At 48.9% G+C, this 16,151-nt stretch overlaps 1 protein-coding gene and 1 long non-coding RNA gene across 5 annotated transcripts in view; one reads left to right on the top strand and one right to left on the bottom strand.

Moving 5' to 3' along the window:
- The window catches only part of Efr3b (EFR3 homolog B), an 84,097-nt gene that overhangs the window by 22,145 nt on the left and 45,801 nt on the right, over positions 1-16,151 (top strand). The window lies entirely within an intron of this gene.
- On the bottom strand, positions 11,716-16,043 carry LOC128115399 (uncharacterized). Of its 2 annotated transcripts, XR_008220147.1 has the most exons (3): positions 13,868-16,043; positions 13,322-13,491; positions 11,716-12,466 (listed from the first exon to the last, which is right to left on the bottom strand). It is a non-coding gene; the product is annotated as an uncharacterized LOC128115399 (long non-coding RNA). The 2 variants fall into 2 exon arrangements; XR_008220146.1 differs by having other exon boundaries at positions 11,716-13,491.

Genomic DNA, 16,151 nt, shown 5'->3' on the forward strand with positions numbered 1-16,151 from the left:
GAAGCCACTCCCGACCTGCTTCTTTGGCAAGCGGGCAGGGACAGATGTGGAGACATGGGATGTCTGGGTGTCCATATTGTGCCTTGGGTTCTCCCATCCCAATTGCTTGGCCTAGGCAGGGCCGGGGCCCGCGTGAGGTCAGCCCTGAGAGTCTGAGATCCCACCAAAGAGCCAGCATTTGTTTTATGGTCGGAAGCTGGCAGCCATGTCCTGCTCCGGTCATTTGCCGCTCGCCGTGCTGAGAAGCTGACACCTAGATGCTGTCAAAGGGATGGTGATGAGGTCTGAAAATACTGAGACATTAATCACAAATCAAGATGACAGGTGCAGATGGCACTCCTCTGACGGCCGAGCTAAGCTCAGACTCTAGGGGAGATCCAGAATGCTTCTTAGCACCTTGTTTTGTTTTTGAGACAGTGTCTTCTCGTGTAGCCCAGGATAGCTCAAACTCACGGCAATCCTTCTGTCTCAGCTACCTGCATGCTGCTGGGACTGCAGATGTGCACCGCCTCGCCTGGCTGGCGAGGGTCTTGTTTTTAAGTTAGATTTCTCAAGTTCACTCAGGACACTCATTTTGGGGCGCAAGCATTAAATAATGGGGTTAAAGGCTCACATATTGGAAACATTGGGGTATTGGGTGTGGAGCTGTGAAGAAAACAAAGCTCCATCATCTGCTGTGTGCAGGATCACTGTCCAAATGGGTCTAAAGAGGCGTGTGGCACGATGAGGAAGCCAGTATAAATTATACTGAGATGAGACGTCACTGCCTGCTTCTGAGGGACACAGGGCACTTTCTCCAGTGCTATTAACCCTACTGGCCTTCTTTTTTTGAGACAGGGTTTCTCTGTATAGTTTTTGACCTTTCCTGGAACTCTGTAGACCAGGCTGGCCTCGAACTCACAGAGATCCTCCTGGCTCTGCCTCCCAAGTGCTGGGATTAAAGGTGTGCGTCACCACCGCCCCACCCGTCCTAATTTAATAATTAGATACAGTTAATCATTTAGATATGAAATGCCCCTTTCAGAAGACTCAAAGGCTCCATCCCCAGCTGCTATTGCTCTTTTGAGAGGCTCTGGAAACTTCGGAGGTTGGATCTAGTTGGAGGACGTTCCTCATTGTCCCAGGCCCTGTGATACCTGTTTCTCTCTTGCTTCTGGGGGCCATGAAGTGAGGAGCACCTGCCGCATACTTCTGCCGCCATAACGTCTGCTTCATTAATGTCCAGACTCCACAGTGCCCAGGACTATGGACTGGCCCCTCTGAAGCCATGACCCCAAGTAAATCGTCCCTAGGCAGTTTTTTACCATGTATTTTACCATGGCAGTGAGAAAGTCTAATGCCCTCCCTTTATCCCAAACACTACCCCATTGGCTATCTGAAACCATAGATGGTGGCGCTGAATCTTAAGTAGCCTGTGTCTTATTCCTATAATGCATGCTTTGGATAAGTGTAGTTTATAAACCAGGCACAGTGAGAAATGAATGGCAACAATAAAACGGAACAATTATAATCCCATCCCGTGTAAGCTGCCAGCATTGCTACCTTTCCACCTGGGGTCCATTATCAAATAAAAAGGATTCGTAGAGTGCACGTGCATGGCGGTATTGCGGCAGTCGGTCTGACAACCAGGATGTGTGCTGTGTGATTATCTGGAGGGTAGCATATACAGTGTGGATATGCTGGGCAAAGAGGTCATTCACATTCTGGCCTGGGTGGGGTGAGACCTCCCATGAGATTTCATTATGCTACTCAGAATAGCATGCAATCTAGAACTTAGGAGTTTTACTTGTTTCTGCGCCTTTCCGTTCAGTATCTGTGCACCAAGGTGGACCCTGGGTAACAAACCTCAGAAAGAGAAACTGCAGACACCCAAGTCCCTTGTGTTTTGGTTTTTTTTTTTTTAAATCAAACATCCCCACCCCTAGGAAATTTCCCCGGGTGTCCCCCTTGTCTTCAAAATGATGCCAGTGAAGTTTGCACTTAAATTATTTATGCAAACACATTTCAGCCATCTGGCCAAGTTTCACTGGGAATGCCTTTGTTGGCAGACATCACGGTGGAAAGCATGTCCTGTGCCTATGTTTAGTGGGAACCGGCAAAATAGATTACCGATGTGGGAAGCCTTTCTCCATTGTTTTCCCTGCAGATTGCGTGGTAGATTTCAGACTCTGACCCCAACTCACCTTGTGTCTCGTGCCTGTTTCCCAAACCTATGGGAGTATTAATATTGTCATTCCGGGCTGTCGAGATGGCTCAGTGAGTAAAGGCACTTGCTGTGCAGGCTTGGTGACGTCAGCCCGATCCCTGGGACTCGCACGGTGGAAGGAGAGAACTGACTCCCATGGTTGTTCTGGCCTCCACGTGTGTGCCCCTGCTCCCACGCACAACAGAATGCATTGAAAACATTGAAACCCGCCGGATTCTTCAAAATATATATTGTCATTCCTTCGTGGGCGGGATGGGTTCTAATCCAGCTCTCTCAGGACCAGGGTGGCTTCCCAAACACCATTGGAAATGGAGAGTCACCATTTTTGCCAGTAGCCCCAAGCTTTTGGCTTCTCCCTCTCTATGCCGTCAGCCAGGGTTTGGTCCCTGGCTCTCCGTTGAATTCCTCTAGCCCTCCATTCTGGTTCTGGCTCCTTCTAGTCACTCTAAACTCAAATCCAGCCAGCCAGGTTTCTCCTCTGAGAGCCCAGAAGTCATCCCTATCACCATACATCGGGCCCAAGGCTGCCTTCCTTAGCCCAACAAGCAAAGTGCCCCCAGTCCTCAGGTCCTCTCCTGCTACAGTTGGGATCTGTCCTGCCCCCGAAGACACAATCCAGATGCTTGAGTCTTAACTCCTGCTTCTGTCTTTGGCCTCTGGAAATCCATCCTCAGGGAATACTCTAGAAAAATGAGAACAACTGTAACAGGCATACGTTCTTTCCAACGTTACCTTGTCATGCGGTTGCGTGAAGATGTAAACATGATAAATATCAAAGATTTGAAAAAGATGCAGTAATTCTTGTGGGTCTCACCGGAGTTTGAAACACCCACTCAGAATGCTACCTTGACAATGGGGGGAAACGCGTATGAAATGGGAAGAAGCCCTGTGTGTTTGGAACTTAATTGTGGGAGTTACTTTGAGCATCTCCTAGAGACAAGGAAGCCAACAGAGGGCTTGAATGATGTAGCTGATGTCACGTAGCTCTGTCCTGGTTTGGTGAATTCCAAGGCATGCTTTGCTTTGTAGTATACCGTTCTTAGATTGTTGTTTTGTTTTTGTTTTAGGCAAGGTCTTGCTTTGTAGCCTTGACTGGCTGAACTCAGATCTGCTTGCCTCTACTTCCCAAGTGCTGGGATTAATGGAGTGTGCCTTTATTTATTGAATGTATAATGTTTGCCTGCGTGTATATATGTGTACTATGTATGTGTCCGATGCCTTCGAAGGCCAGAAAAGAGTGTCTGATCCCCTGGAACTGGAGTTAGAGATAGTTGTAAACCACATGTGGATGCTGAAAATTGAACCAGGGTCTTCTGCAAGAGCAATTAGTACTCTTAACCTCTGAGCCATCTCTCCAACCTGTAGACTATTCTTATATATAGTGAAAACCATATATGTGTGTATCTATCTATATATATATATATAGATAGATACACACACCCACACATATACCATATATATATACACACCATATATATATATATATATATATATATATATATATATATATATATACATATATATATATAACTGTGTGTGTGTGTGTGTGTGTGTGTGTTCTTCCTCAGGACTTTGAGTCTGCAAGGATTCCCAAGCCAGCTTGGGTTCCTAGGCCACTTGCCCATGTGACCCCTTGCTCAGCAGCCTCTCTTGCCTGGGTGACCCCTTTCTCCTCTTCACAGCTAGTCCTGCATCCTTCAAGATGGGGCCTGGCTTCTGTCTCCCCTGAAAGTCACCCAGCCAGAGAAACACAAGCCCTCCGAGGAGCCTCTAACACAGGAGACTTTCCCAAAGACGCATCAGCACGCACCCACCACTGTTTTATTTCTGATTGGCTCTGATAGTCATTGGGGGGGAAAGGCACAACGACCATCCTGTGTTTTGTTACTACTTGATATCCCCAAGGGACCCTTGTCACTGTGGGGACCCGTGGTACCATCAGTATATTGGCAAATCCTCTTCTCCCCGCCCCTCACTAGTGGCCAACCTCGATTGTCACACAAAGGAGAAGGCAGGGGAAGATGTGATGTGATGTGATGTGGGGATGTGTTCTTGTGCCCCTAATGTGTACATGAGGTTTCTATATCCAGTCTCCTTGGCAGCTTCCATCTCTACCAGCAGAACCATCTCTACCTTTTTTTTACATTAAACTTAAAAATTTTATTTGGGAATATAGATTACTAGGTAGTTGCAAAGAAACACATAGAGAAGTCCCATGTACCCTTTTCACCCAGCATCCTCCAGCGCTGACGTGATGTGTCACTATGGTTCAGTCTCAATACAAGAAACTTGACATTGGTCCCGTCCACAAAGCGGATTTCAGTTTCGTCAGGTGTAGATAACTTTATAGCTTGCGTTACTTTGAACCTTTATTTATTGTGTGTATGGGAGTCTGGTGGGGGATGTGCAAGCACGCTACAGATAGCAGTGGAAATCCGAGGACAGCCTGTGGAAGCTGGTTCTCTCCTTCCACCGTGTGGGTTCTGGGGATCAGGCTTGGTGGCCAGTGCCTTTACCCACTGAGCCATTTCACCAGCTTTGTGGACAACTTTGGTTGTTGTTGTTGTTTTGTTTTTGTGACGGGGTTTCTCTGTGTAACAGTCTTGGCTGTCCTGGAACTCTCAGAAACCTGCCTCTGCCTCCCCAGTGCTGGGATTAAAAGCGTGTGCCACCACCGCCTGGCTGTGGACAACTTTCTAAAAACATTCCATCCCAGAATTTGTCTTTTTTCTACAAGAACACGCTTCCTCCACACCTGTGTGACATCCCCTTCCTCACTTCAGATCTTTCTGTGCACAATTGCTCTGAAGTTGAAGAGCTATCCCTTTCCTTTCCTTGCTTGTGGGATCTTGGGCCAATGAATTAACCCTTTTGGCTTTCTCATTTGAAGAGTGGCCATAACAACCTCATGGGACTTTTGGGTTTTAATGCAAAATGTTTTAGGTAGGCACATAAAACAATACACACTCAGCTATGGCTCAGCAGTTAAGAGTGCATTTGTATACTGCTCCTGCAGAGGACCAGAGTTCAGTTCCCAGCACCTGTGTCTGGCCGCTCCCAGTGGCCTGTAACTCCAGCTCTGAAAGACCTGATGCCCTCTTCTGGCCTCTATGAACACCTGTACTCATGTACATCTGTATTTGTGTGAGGACACAGACACGAATGCATACACAGAATGAAAAGTAAGTGCACTCAGGAAATGTGTTTTTCCTCTACCCTCTCCTACATTAACTGCTGCCTTTTTCTCACAATACAGTGGAATTCTTCTCTTAAGTAATGTTCAAAATTACTCTCCCCTGACACCTTTTCCATCCCAGCTCCAGTCTCCTCAGCAACCTGGTCTATGTGTGCATGACACTGAATGTGTATGAACCTGACTTTAATGTGTTTCATGCTCCTTTTGAACATATTCGCATTTCTGCTTTTTACCTAGCAACGCTATGAGGTATTTGCAGTAGAGACCTCAAATCTTTCATTTCTACAAGTCAACATATTGGAGAAGAGCCTGGGTTTGCCACCATCTGGAACAGAAGGATAATTTTACCAGCCTCAGAGACTGTGTAAAGATGAACTAAAAGAAAGCAGAGTGGGGCAGTGGTGGCGCACGCCTTTAATCCCAGCACTCGAGAGGCAGAACCAGGCAGATCTCTGTGAGTTCGAGGCCAGCCTGGTCTACAGAGCGAGATCCAGGACAGACAGGCACCAAAACTACACAGAGAAACCCTGTCTCAAAAAACAAAGAAAAGAAAGAAAGAAAGGAAGGAAGGAAGGGAGGGAGGGAAGGAGGGGGAGAGGGAGGGAGGAAAGAAAGAAAGCAGAGTGTCTAGCGTAGATGAGCTCGAAACATGCTGGCTGGTACTGTGGTTGCCCCTTCTGCTGTTTCCCCACAGGGCTTTGTCCTTGGGCATCTGAGAGCACGAGTGTCATCTGGGTTAGGGTGCACTTTCTTAGTGGCTGTTTGTGTTTCACTCTGTGCTGGCTAGTTTCATGTCAACTTGATACACGTTGAAGTCATCTGAGAGAAGGAAAGGTCACTTAAGAAACACCTCCATAAGATCGGGCTGTGGGCAAGCCTATAAGACATTTTCTTAATTACTGATTGGTGGGGGAGGGCCCAGCCTGTTGTGGGTGGGGCCATCCCTGAGCTGGTGATCCTATAGGTAAGCAGACTGAGCAAGTCATGAAGAGCAAGCCGGTAAGCAGCACCCTCCATGGCTTCTGCATCAGCTCCTGCCTCCAGGATCCTGCCCTGTTTGAGTTCCTGTCCTGACTTCCCTCAGTGATGAACAGTGATGTGGAAGTGTGAGCCAAATAAACCCTTTCCTCCCCAACTTTTTTTTTTTTTGGTCCTGGTGTTTCATCACAGCAACAGAACCCTAACTAAGACACAGGCCAAGCATAAAATATGGAGGGGCTGGAGAGGTGGCTCAGTGGCTCAGAGCACTTGTTGCTCTTTCAGAGGACCCGGGTTTGGTTCCCAGCACCCACATGGTAGCTCACAACCATCCTAGCTCCAGTTCCAAGGGATTCCATGCCCTCTTCGGAACTCCAGAATACCAGACACTCTTGTGGTACACATACATACATGCAAGCAAAACACTCATTCTTATAGAATACATATAGCTTTACAAAGTAAATAAAAATAAAAATGAAGATAGGAAGCAGTGGTGACCAGTCATTTTCTGCTATTTTATTTCCTTCTATCCTGATACCTTTCTCCTAAGTTAGGAAAAAAAATTGTTTGTGTGTGTGTGTCTGTGTGTGCGTGTGTGTCTATTGTGTGTCTGTGTGTGCGTGTATGTCTATGTGTGTGTCTGTGTTTGTGTGTGTATGTCTGTGTCTGTTTGTGTGTATCTGTGTGTGTGTCTCTGTGTATGTATCTCTGTGTGTGTGTCTGTGTCTGTGTATGTATCTGTGTGTGTATGTTTGTATCTGTGTGTGTCTCTGTGTATGTCCCTCTGTGTGTGTGTGTGTGTGTGTATGTGTGTGTGTGTGTGTGTGTAAGTGGAGGCCAAAGGTTGCTGCTGGGTTTGTGTTCTGAGACAGGGTCTCTCACCGAACCTGGAGCACACCGGTTGGCTACACCAGCTGGCCAGCAAGCCCCAGGGATATGCCTGTGTCTGCCCCTTCTACTCTGGGGTTACAGGCGTAGGGTACCACGTTCATTGTTTAAGTTGTTGCGGGGGATCCAAAATCTAGTGAGCACTCTAGTGACTGTGACTTCTCCCCAACCACAGAAATGTTCATAATAATTATGTGAAAAAAAAGAAAAGTAATAATAATTTACGTGAAACTAGGAATGTAACTAAGTTGGTAGAGTGCTGGCCTGGCATGCACGGAGCCCATATCATATATCCATAGCCCACTCATCCAGTACCGCATAAACCTTGCAGAGTTGTACATGCCTATAATCCAAGCTCTTGGGAAGTGGAGGTAGAAGAATCAGAAATTCAAAGCCTTCCTCAACTACATGGGGAGTTCAAGGCTAGCCTGGGCTAGAGACTCTGCCGATGATGATGGGGATGACGATGATGATGACGGTGACCACCGAGGAATGACTCAGTCAGTGATTAAGGGCATTTGTTCCTCCAGAGGACCCAGGTTTGGTCCTCAGAATCCACATTGGTTCATAACCTTCCGTAATTCCAGTTCCTGGGGATTCAATGCCCTCTTCTGGCCTCTGTAAGCACCAGGTACAAATGTGATATGCATATGTCCATACAGGCAATACACTCACACACATAAAATAATAAAGCTAAGCTGGGAGGTGGTTGAACACAGGAGCCTTTAATCCCAGCACTCAGGAGACAGACAGAAGTGGATCTCTGTGAGTTCAAGGCCAGCCTGCTCTACAGATCAAGTTCCAGGACAGCCAGGGGTACACACAAAGAAACCCTATCTTGAAAAACAAACAAACAAACAAAAACAACAAGAACAAAAATCTAAATAATAATAATCAGTTGTCGCAGTACCACGTGGTGGTGGTGATGGTGGTGATGGTGGTGAAGATGATGAAGGCTGATAGCAACGGAGTGTTTATCTTGTAGCAGAAACTGTGCTAGGGGCTTCTCTGGTTTCGTAGCCCTGAGAAACAGACTTCCTCAGTCCCATTTCACAGATGCATAGGCCAAGGCACACAAAGGCTTAGATACCTTGCCTCGGTTTGTACAGCTATCAGAGCTGGAATTGGGGTTCAAAAACCAGGCCATCAAGCCCCCCCCTGGACACGGCTGAGATAAACGTTTCCTACTGTCTGTGGTCCCAAGAGTCAGACAATTGGAAGAGATTCTGTTTGGTTTTATTTGTTATCTGTTTGGAAAGTGGTGCTAAAACCCCCAGGGGAAGCCCACAGGTAGTAACGAATTGAAGTCCTGACATTAAATCAATCGGACACGTTCCTTTTAAGATTCCCATTCTCAATTAAGGTGGCAATCAGATTAACCGAGATTGGCTGGGAAAGCGGGGAGCATCTTGGAGGCTCTGGAGCGTGAAAGGTCAGCCTGCTACTGCCAGCTCCTGGCTCGGCTGCCTCCCTGGGGAGAATTCAGCTGCTGCAGAATTCTTCTTTCAGTGAGGTCTGTCTAGAAACCAGTTCCTGACTCCTTCCCCGAATTCATTTTCACCTGACCCTTCTCTTGTTCTTCTCCATCCATAATCTTCCCTGGGTGAAAGACCGGTGACGGCACCCCGCTGTTGTGCCTCCCAACCGTGTACCTGTCCTGCGTCGCCGTCAATGTCCTTATCGCCAACTGAGCAGGACCCAGGCTCTGCCTGTGTGGCTCCCTGGCTTTAATTACCCAGGGCAAATGGCTGCCTCGCTCTGAGTAATGAGAAATCGGGAGCAACAGGGAATGATTAAATAAATAAATCGGCATCTGGTCAAAAGACGGAATAATAAGCAGCCATTAAAGTTTGGAACAACAACAAAAATATATCTAGTGAGAAGGTCACGGTATTCCTGGTACAAGAAAGTACGCTTCAACAGCAGTAGCCCATGGGACCCGGATTTCATGCATGTGTTTTAACAATACTTGAAAACACAGAGACAAATCTAGAGCCAAAGCCCCACCTTGTCAATCATCATCTCCGAGTGATGTGATTACAGGGTTTTCATTCACTTTTACTTCTTATAAATGTGTTCCCGAGAGCGTGATGTCTTTTTCAAGCAAGGGAAAAGGGGACCATGGCTAAGGGAAGTTGGTTCGCTTCTCCCCGAGCGGTGGCTTGAGTTCTCATGGCATGCTCTACCACTGAGGATCCACGTCTGGCCTCACTAGGTGGTTTTCTGGATTCATCCAACTCAGAGATAACTTCAGTTTGCTGGACCCTTGGACTCACCAACTCTGTGGGGGCCTCATGTCCCCAGCTAAAGGATGGGACCCTTGGTGGCTGTGTGTGTTTATATTGAACTTCCTTCTCCTGGCCACATGGCCCAGCCAGTGCCCCACAGCTGCTGGGGGTTTAATCAGCATTCACACAAGCTGGGTCCTCATGGGACGTACCACACGGGGGTGACGCGCCTTTCTCTCTGAACTTTGTCCCATTTCCTCCAATTCATCTGAAAGGGCTGTCTGTGCCGTTAGCCCTGGGTTTAGACTTTATTGTGAATTGTTTTTTGGTTTTTTTTTTTAATTCCATTTGTTTTGGTAGGGATGACCAAGTCTAGCCCTTGTTTTTACAGGGAGATTATAGAAGAAAATAAATATGGACTATTTTGAGCAAAAAAGGCTTTGTGTGTGTGTGTGTGTGTGTGTGTGTGTGTGTGTGTGTGTGTGTGTGTGTATGTGTGAATGGGGATAATGGAGCTCATGTTTTTAAGACAGAAAATGAGAGCCAAGCGGAAAGGAAGGACTTCCCTGGGTCTCACGCCGATCAAAGGCAGGTGAAGTCCCCCTCACGTCAGCCTTCCTCTGGGCCTGCTGTGCTCAGGATACTGTACAGAGGTCAAGGTTGCAGGACCCAAGGCCTGGGCAGTTTACAGTTTTTCTAGAGGAAGAAAAGATGAATCACTGAAATAACAGTCTGAACGGCCGGCCGGGCTCTGCCTGTGTGTCTCAGTGCAAAGTACGCACATGCGCAGACTCCAGCTGGGGGGGAGGAGGCGGGGGGGGGGGGGGACAGGGAGGGATGGCTGCTGGCAGAGGTGTGAGGGATGGAGGCATCCAGGGAGGTCCAGGTCCTGAGTCAGGGTCACCCCCCCACCCTAGCTTGTACCCAGCATCCCTGTCACCTCATTTACTTACTGCATGCCCCACTCCCTGTTCCTGTTAGGACGTTCTGTCTGGCCTCTGAGCCTTGGGAGGCAGAGAATTAACAAAGCACCTATCGTGGAGAATGACTGAAGGACAGGGTGACCTCCACCTTGAGTGGGCTTCCCTGGGTGAATGCTACGTGCGAGGGTTGCGATGTTGATGCAGACATGGAAGCCCCGCTAACTCTTCCGCTGGGAAGCAAACTAAACCAGAGTCACCTTAAGGCTACGCCAGCAATGGGTGAAAACAAGAAGACTGGCCGATGGCCGGATTGATAGGATAGCGTCAGGCGCCCAGGGGGATTCTAATCCAGCGACAAAGAGCAATGCAGAATGATCGTGGAAGGGGGGGGGGAGTGAAGATACATCTTAGCTATAGTAATGAGGGAATTAGGGAGCCTCCTGGCAAAGAGACATGTGCTGTGAGATCTTGGGCAGGATAATCTCTCAGATCCTCCCTCTGTCGTACAGGATCATGCCAGGTTCTATGTGAAATGCTTTCAAAGTACTTGGCCCAAAGCCAGTGGTAAACCCTGGGGTTTGAAATATTACAGATGAGCCTGAGGGAGCCAGAGGCAGTGAGGTGAGGGGGCGAGGAATACAGAGGGCATGGACTCTCCTGTGTCCTGGACCTGCAGGTCACATGGGCTGAGAAGACGTCGTCACCAGAGGAGGCCTAGATTTTGAAAAGTTCGCGATGTTTAGTATGGGGGATTTTTGTTCCCATCTCCCGCTTGTCCCAGGCAGTTCTGGCCAAAAGAACAGATTGGTCCAGACCCCAGGATGGGGGCAGGCAGAGCCCAGGAGAAAAGGCTGCCATGGATAGGAGTTGGCAAGGCTGACAATGTTGGCCAGATGATGTTGCCAGCAGCCGGGGCTGTTTGCCATCAGATCCAGAACACCCAGAGTGGGGCCAGCGCCCTCACCATGGCTGCACACCAGTCCCTGAGGAGCATTTAAAGCCCGTGCCCATCCTCAGAGGGAAAGGATCATCTGATGGGGTCATTGGGGCCACGCAGAGGCCAGAAGGTAGCGGGGAAGGCCAGGGTACGTGGCATGGGCAGGTAGGAGACCCCTCTGACCTCCGGTTCCCCGTCTCCAGCATGCCTGCTTCAAAGACCCTGTTTCGTAGAAAGATGGGACCCCAGAGCCATGAGCTGTGAGCTGGAACTGGGGTGTCGGAGGTAGTGGCAGCCCTGTGGAATTCAAGGCCAAGATCCTTCCCAGAGCCTCCAAGGCCAAGGCAGGCGTTTATGGAACTGTTGCCAAGTGCTTTAATGCGTCTTTGATGGCTTACAAGTTTAACCCCATTGACTTTTCCTCAGTCACAGCCATGGCTTTCATTCATGAAGTATGTATCTGCACCTCCTACCAACCTTCACCTGTGCTGGTCCTGGGCTAGAGCAGACACTGTCCCCACCCTTGACCAGCTTACCTGCAGGGGACATGATGTGGACATGGATGGAGGGAGTCATTTGGAGAACATGCTATGAAAATGGATGAATTGATGCAGGAAATTTAAAGGGAACGGAGTCAAGGGAAGCTCCCCCAGTTAGGTTGTGTGAAACCCCCTTGAGAAATGAGCGAAGCTCCCCTTCCCCCAAAAAAAGTAATGGGAAGAACATTCTGTAAGGGAGAATCTTCAATGCAAATGTCCTTGTGAAGAGTCCTTGCATCTGGGCTGAGGAATCCTAGGGGAAAAGGAGGAGAGGGGACCAGGACAGTCTGACCATGCTTGATTTTCAAGTTGTTGGGTGCCACTGAAACCTTGTAACTGGACAGTCTCTTAAATTCTGTTCATCGCTTGATTTTCAAGTGTCAAGAGATACTATATATATAAAACAGGAAGTTGGCCAGGCCACCTTTCCTTCACTTTCCTTAAAATAGGTATAAAAGATTAGGCGGGTGACAAGAACATCCTTTAGAGAGTCGCCTTTGGTGCATGGAGATTGCATCTGCCAGGCATCTCCAGAGAGTGAGCGATGACCCTGGTGGAGAACAGTTCCCTCCTGGAAATAAAATGGGTGAGGATTAAAAGGGACAGTATAGGCACGTGGCCACGAGCTGATCTCCACCCGCCTCAGTGTGCGAACATTAAGAATCAGTGCTCTCAGGAGCGAGATTAAAGAAACGATAGAAAAGCCTATTGAATTCTCGTGCCAATGAACTGTTCTCAGTTGTTTCTTAATGCTTTCTTGCCAGGATTGTGTCTCCTTTAAACTCACCTGCTCTGAGGCAGGCAGAAAACTCAGGGAGAGGCTTGTGGGTTTCCCAGCACCCCCCTTAACTGCTTTGGGTCCCAGAGGCCAGGCCTGAGCCCAGCGCCGCCCCCTACTCCCCACCCCAACCTCCCATCCCTGCTCTTCCCCTTACCTCCAGGTTGCCCAGGAAATACAGAGGCTATATAGCACCTACTGCCCTATGACTGAGATTCCAGAAAAACTCACTCTAGCTATATGACCGTGACTGGTCAGATTCTAAAAGGAAGCAGATAAGATGCCGATAAGCCCTGAGCTGAGTGTCCTGTTGACTCTTCTGTTGGGATGCACCGAGCGACACAGCTTTATATTTACCACTCGGTGAACTGCGTGTTGAATAGCTGACCAAACCATTGTTTTGTTTCCGAGTGTTCCCTCCCTCCTAAACCAGGTTCTTCATTTCACATCCCTACCTTATTTTAAACCCTGTAAAGGTTTAAGAACAAACAAAACTCCAGCACCCAACGGAACAGAATGGGTCTCAGACACCTGTGAGCCGGTTTTTCTCGTATAAACACCCCGACACCCAAATGTCTAGAAGGTTCTACTGTTAGGGATTATTTCCTTCACCTTCCAGGCTTTAAAACAAAACAAACAAAACCGAACCAAAAACATGTGCCTTCTAGAAGACTGCTTCTCAGACGCCGGCAGCTCGTGAATTGGTTAATTGGATGATCTCGGGGAATGGGAATTTAGTTTTCGGGGGCCGTTCATGAGATCCATCGGAGACCAGCATCAAGCCACCCGAAGGCTCCGGTGTCTGGGTTTGGAGGACCCTAGGAAAGAGGCAGGGAAATAAGGAGGGGATGAAGGTGACATGCTTCATGGAAAACTGGTAGAGATGACAGGCTCTCTCGGTGGTTTCTCCCTCCCCACCCACCCCCCCACCCCCCACCCCCACCCCGCCTTCCCCATCTCCAGCAGCGCAATGATGCTTCAGGGCATTACAGTGCAGCTTTGGTGGTCCCGCACAGGCAGATGACCCCCCCAGGACTTCAGCCCTAGCCTTTCTGGGTGTGGCCCATTCTAGAGGCCACTCACAGGCACCTGTTTCCTCCCGTTCTGTGAGGCGCTCCTGTACTCTGGGTTTCTTGCTTGTGTGTCTGAACCCCACATTCTTACCTTATCCTCTCGCCTCTAGGAGGTACTCACGTTTTGCTGGACTCTGACCTCGCTTGTCCTGTCTTGATGCGTCACCAGTCTTGGGTGGCCCACCCACACAGCTCCCTGATTAGACATCCCTGTACCGTCCTGCATATGACATCAGGGTGGGTCTTTATTGTCGCCTGTTACTCAGATGACGCTCAAAGATACCTGTTAGCCTGGGCACAGCGGTCCTCGGTCTGGCCCTGCCTGGTCTTTGTGTCTCCTCTTCTAGGATGTTAAGAAAGATGCAGTGTCTCTCATGGCCCCCCTAACTGGGAACTATTACCATAGATTTGGAAGGAATTGTGGATTTGGGTTAAATTACTCAAGGTCATGCAGTAAGTAACCAGAAGAACTGGGGTTTCAGCCCAGGCATCTCTGTCTGACTCTCGAGCCTAAATTACTTAGCCACCATGCTCTGCCACTTTGCAGACTCCAAGAGATGCCAATGAGCCTCAGTATTGCCTAGCCGTGGGTGGAAACGCGGCTTCTCGGGCCCCGCCCCAAGCTCATGTGCACTCTCCTGCTCCCACCCCCATTTGAATTTCCCTTTTGCACATGTGCTCTGAGTTTTCCTAGCATAGTAACTATGTAACCCACCCAGCCCTGGTACAGTGGTTACCTGCTTGGTCTCTGAAGCTAGATTTGGGGGGACTAAATCCCGGTTGGCCACTGTACAGCTCTAGGCGGGTCATTTAACCTCTTCATGTCTCAGTTTCCTTATTTGTAAAACAGGGATAAATAGCCGGGCGGTGGTGGCGCACGCCTTTAATCCCAGCACTCGGGAGGCAGAGGCAGGCGGATCTCTGTGAGTTCGAGGCCAGCCTGTTCTACAGAGTGAGATCCAGGAAAGGCGCAAAGCTACACAGAGAAACCCTGTCTCGAAAAACCAAAAAAAAAAAACAGGAATAAATAAACACCTCCCCCCATGGAGTTGTTCTAAAGATTTAATAAGTTGCCATATGTCCTACCTGGGCACCTGGAGAAAGTGTCCAAAAAGCTGGGCCAGACAGATGACAGTGTAGCCTATAGCCTTAAACCATGGGCTTTGAGACCCCGAGAAGGAATGTGTCCCCTTGGGAGATGTCCCATCATAAATAATCCTGGGTGCCAACGGGACATGGCTCTAAATGCTTTTGCCCAGGAAGGAGCAAGGAGGAGAAACCAAGACAAACCCAGGAAATGTCTGGTGACCAGAAGAGCCTGGGGTAGCGGTGACTGAGGGCTGCCTTGTGAGGCAGGGGTGAGGCTCACAGAGGGTAGTTCCCTGCTACCCCGCCCCTGGCTACCTTGCACTTCCTCAAGTTCACATCCATTCCCACATACCCAGATCATGAAGCCTGAAGCCCAAACCATGGCTGTCTCCTCCTCCTGGCTGGATGCCACCCAGACTTCCCAGCCCGAGCTCCCTCACAGCGTCTTCCACTGGCCCGTGCAGAGCTCTTTGTGTGGTGAAGGAATTCCCACTAAAGCAATTCATTCTTTTCTCGGTCACCCCTCATCTTCCCAGTGAACATTTGCATTTCAAGTAGAAGGCGTGAGCAAACACAACTCATTTGTAATTGGCGGGTGGAGGGGGGCATTTTTGCGGGGTGGACTTTCCCAAGCCCTGACAGGCTCCACTATGAAACAGATACCCCTCCACTTTCTACCCACCCCCACCTCTCTTGGCACAAAGGCTCTGGGATGCAGCCGGAGGACAGTCTTGCCTGGGAGAAGGCTAAAGAGAACAGTTTCTAGATGCTTCCATTTGATACATTAAGTTATTTTACCAGTTCGTTTCATTGGTGATTTCCGGACACCATTGGTTTCTCAGCCTCAGAGATCCTGAACAGGGTCATTTGGGGCTTCTCGGTGGAATAAATTTTAACTTGGTAAAACCCTGCTGCATTGTTCTTGGTTTTTCCGTTTGGCCAGGGGACCAGGGAAGGGCTGGCATGGAGAACTAGCCCAGCTCTTCTACGCAGTTTCAAATGCCACAGACAAGAGCCTTAGAAATTCACTGTCTGTTAATAGTTAATGATCCTGTCCATTCATCATCATGTTGTGACCATTCAGCAGAGGGAGTGGACAGGAGAGGACACTGGAGGAGACTGAGGCTCAGGAAATAGGGAGCTGGGAGCCAGTGAGGGCAGGGGCAGCAGTCACCCCGCTTCCCCGTGTGGCCTTCATCCTCCCAGGACATTCTAGACTCATGGGCTGCAGGGGTAGGTTTTATAGTCTGATCCCAGAAATTCATGGTGTGTGTGTGTGTGTGTGTGTGTGTGTGTGTGTGTGTGTGTGTGTGTGT

The sequence above is a fragment of the Peromyscus californicus genome, unplaced genomic scaffold (genome assembly GCF_007827085.1).
Source record: "Peromyscus californicus insignis strain IS unplaced genomic scaffold, ASM782708v3 Scaffold_1__1_contigs__length_55948999, whole genome shotgun sequence".
Lineage (NCBI taxonomy): Eukaryota > Metazoa > Chordata > Mammalia > Rodentia > Cricetidae > Peromyscus > Peromyscus californicus.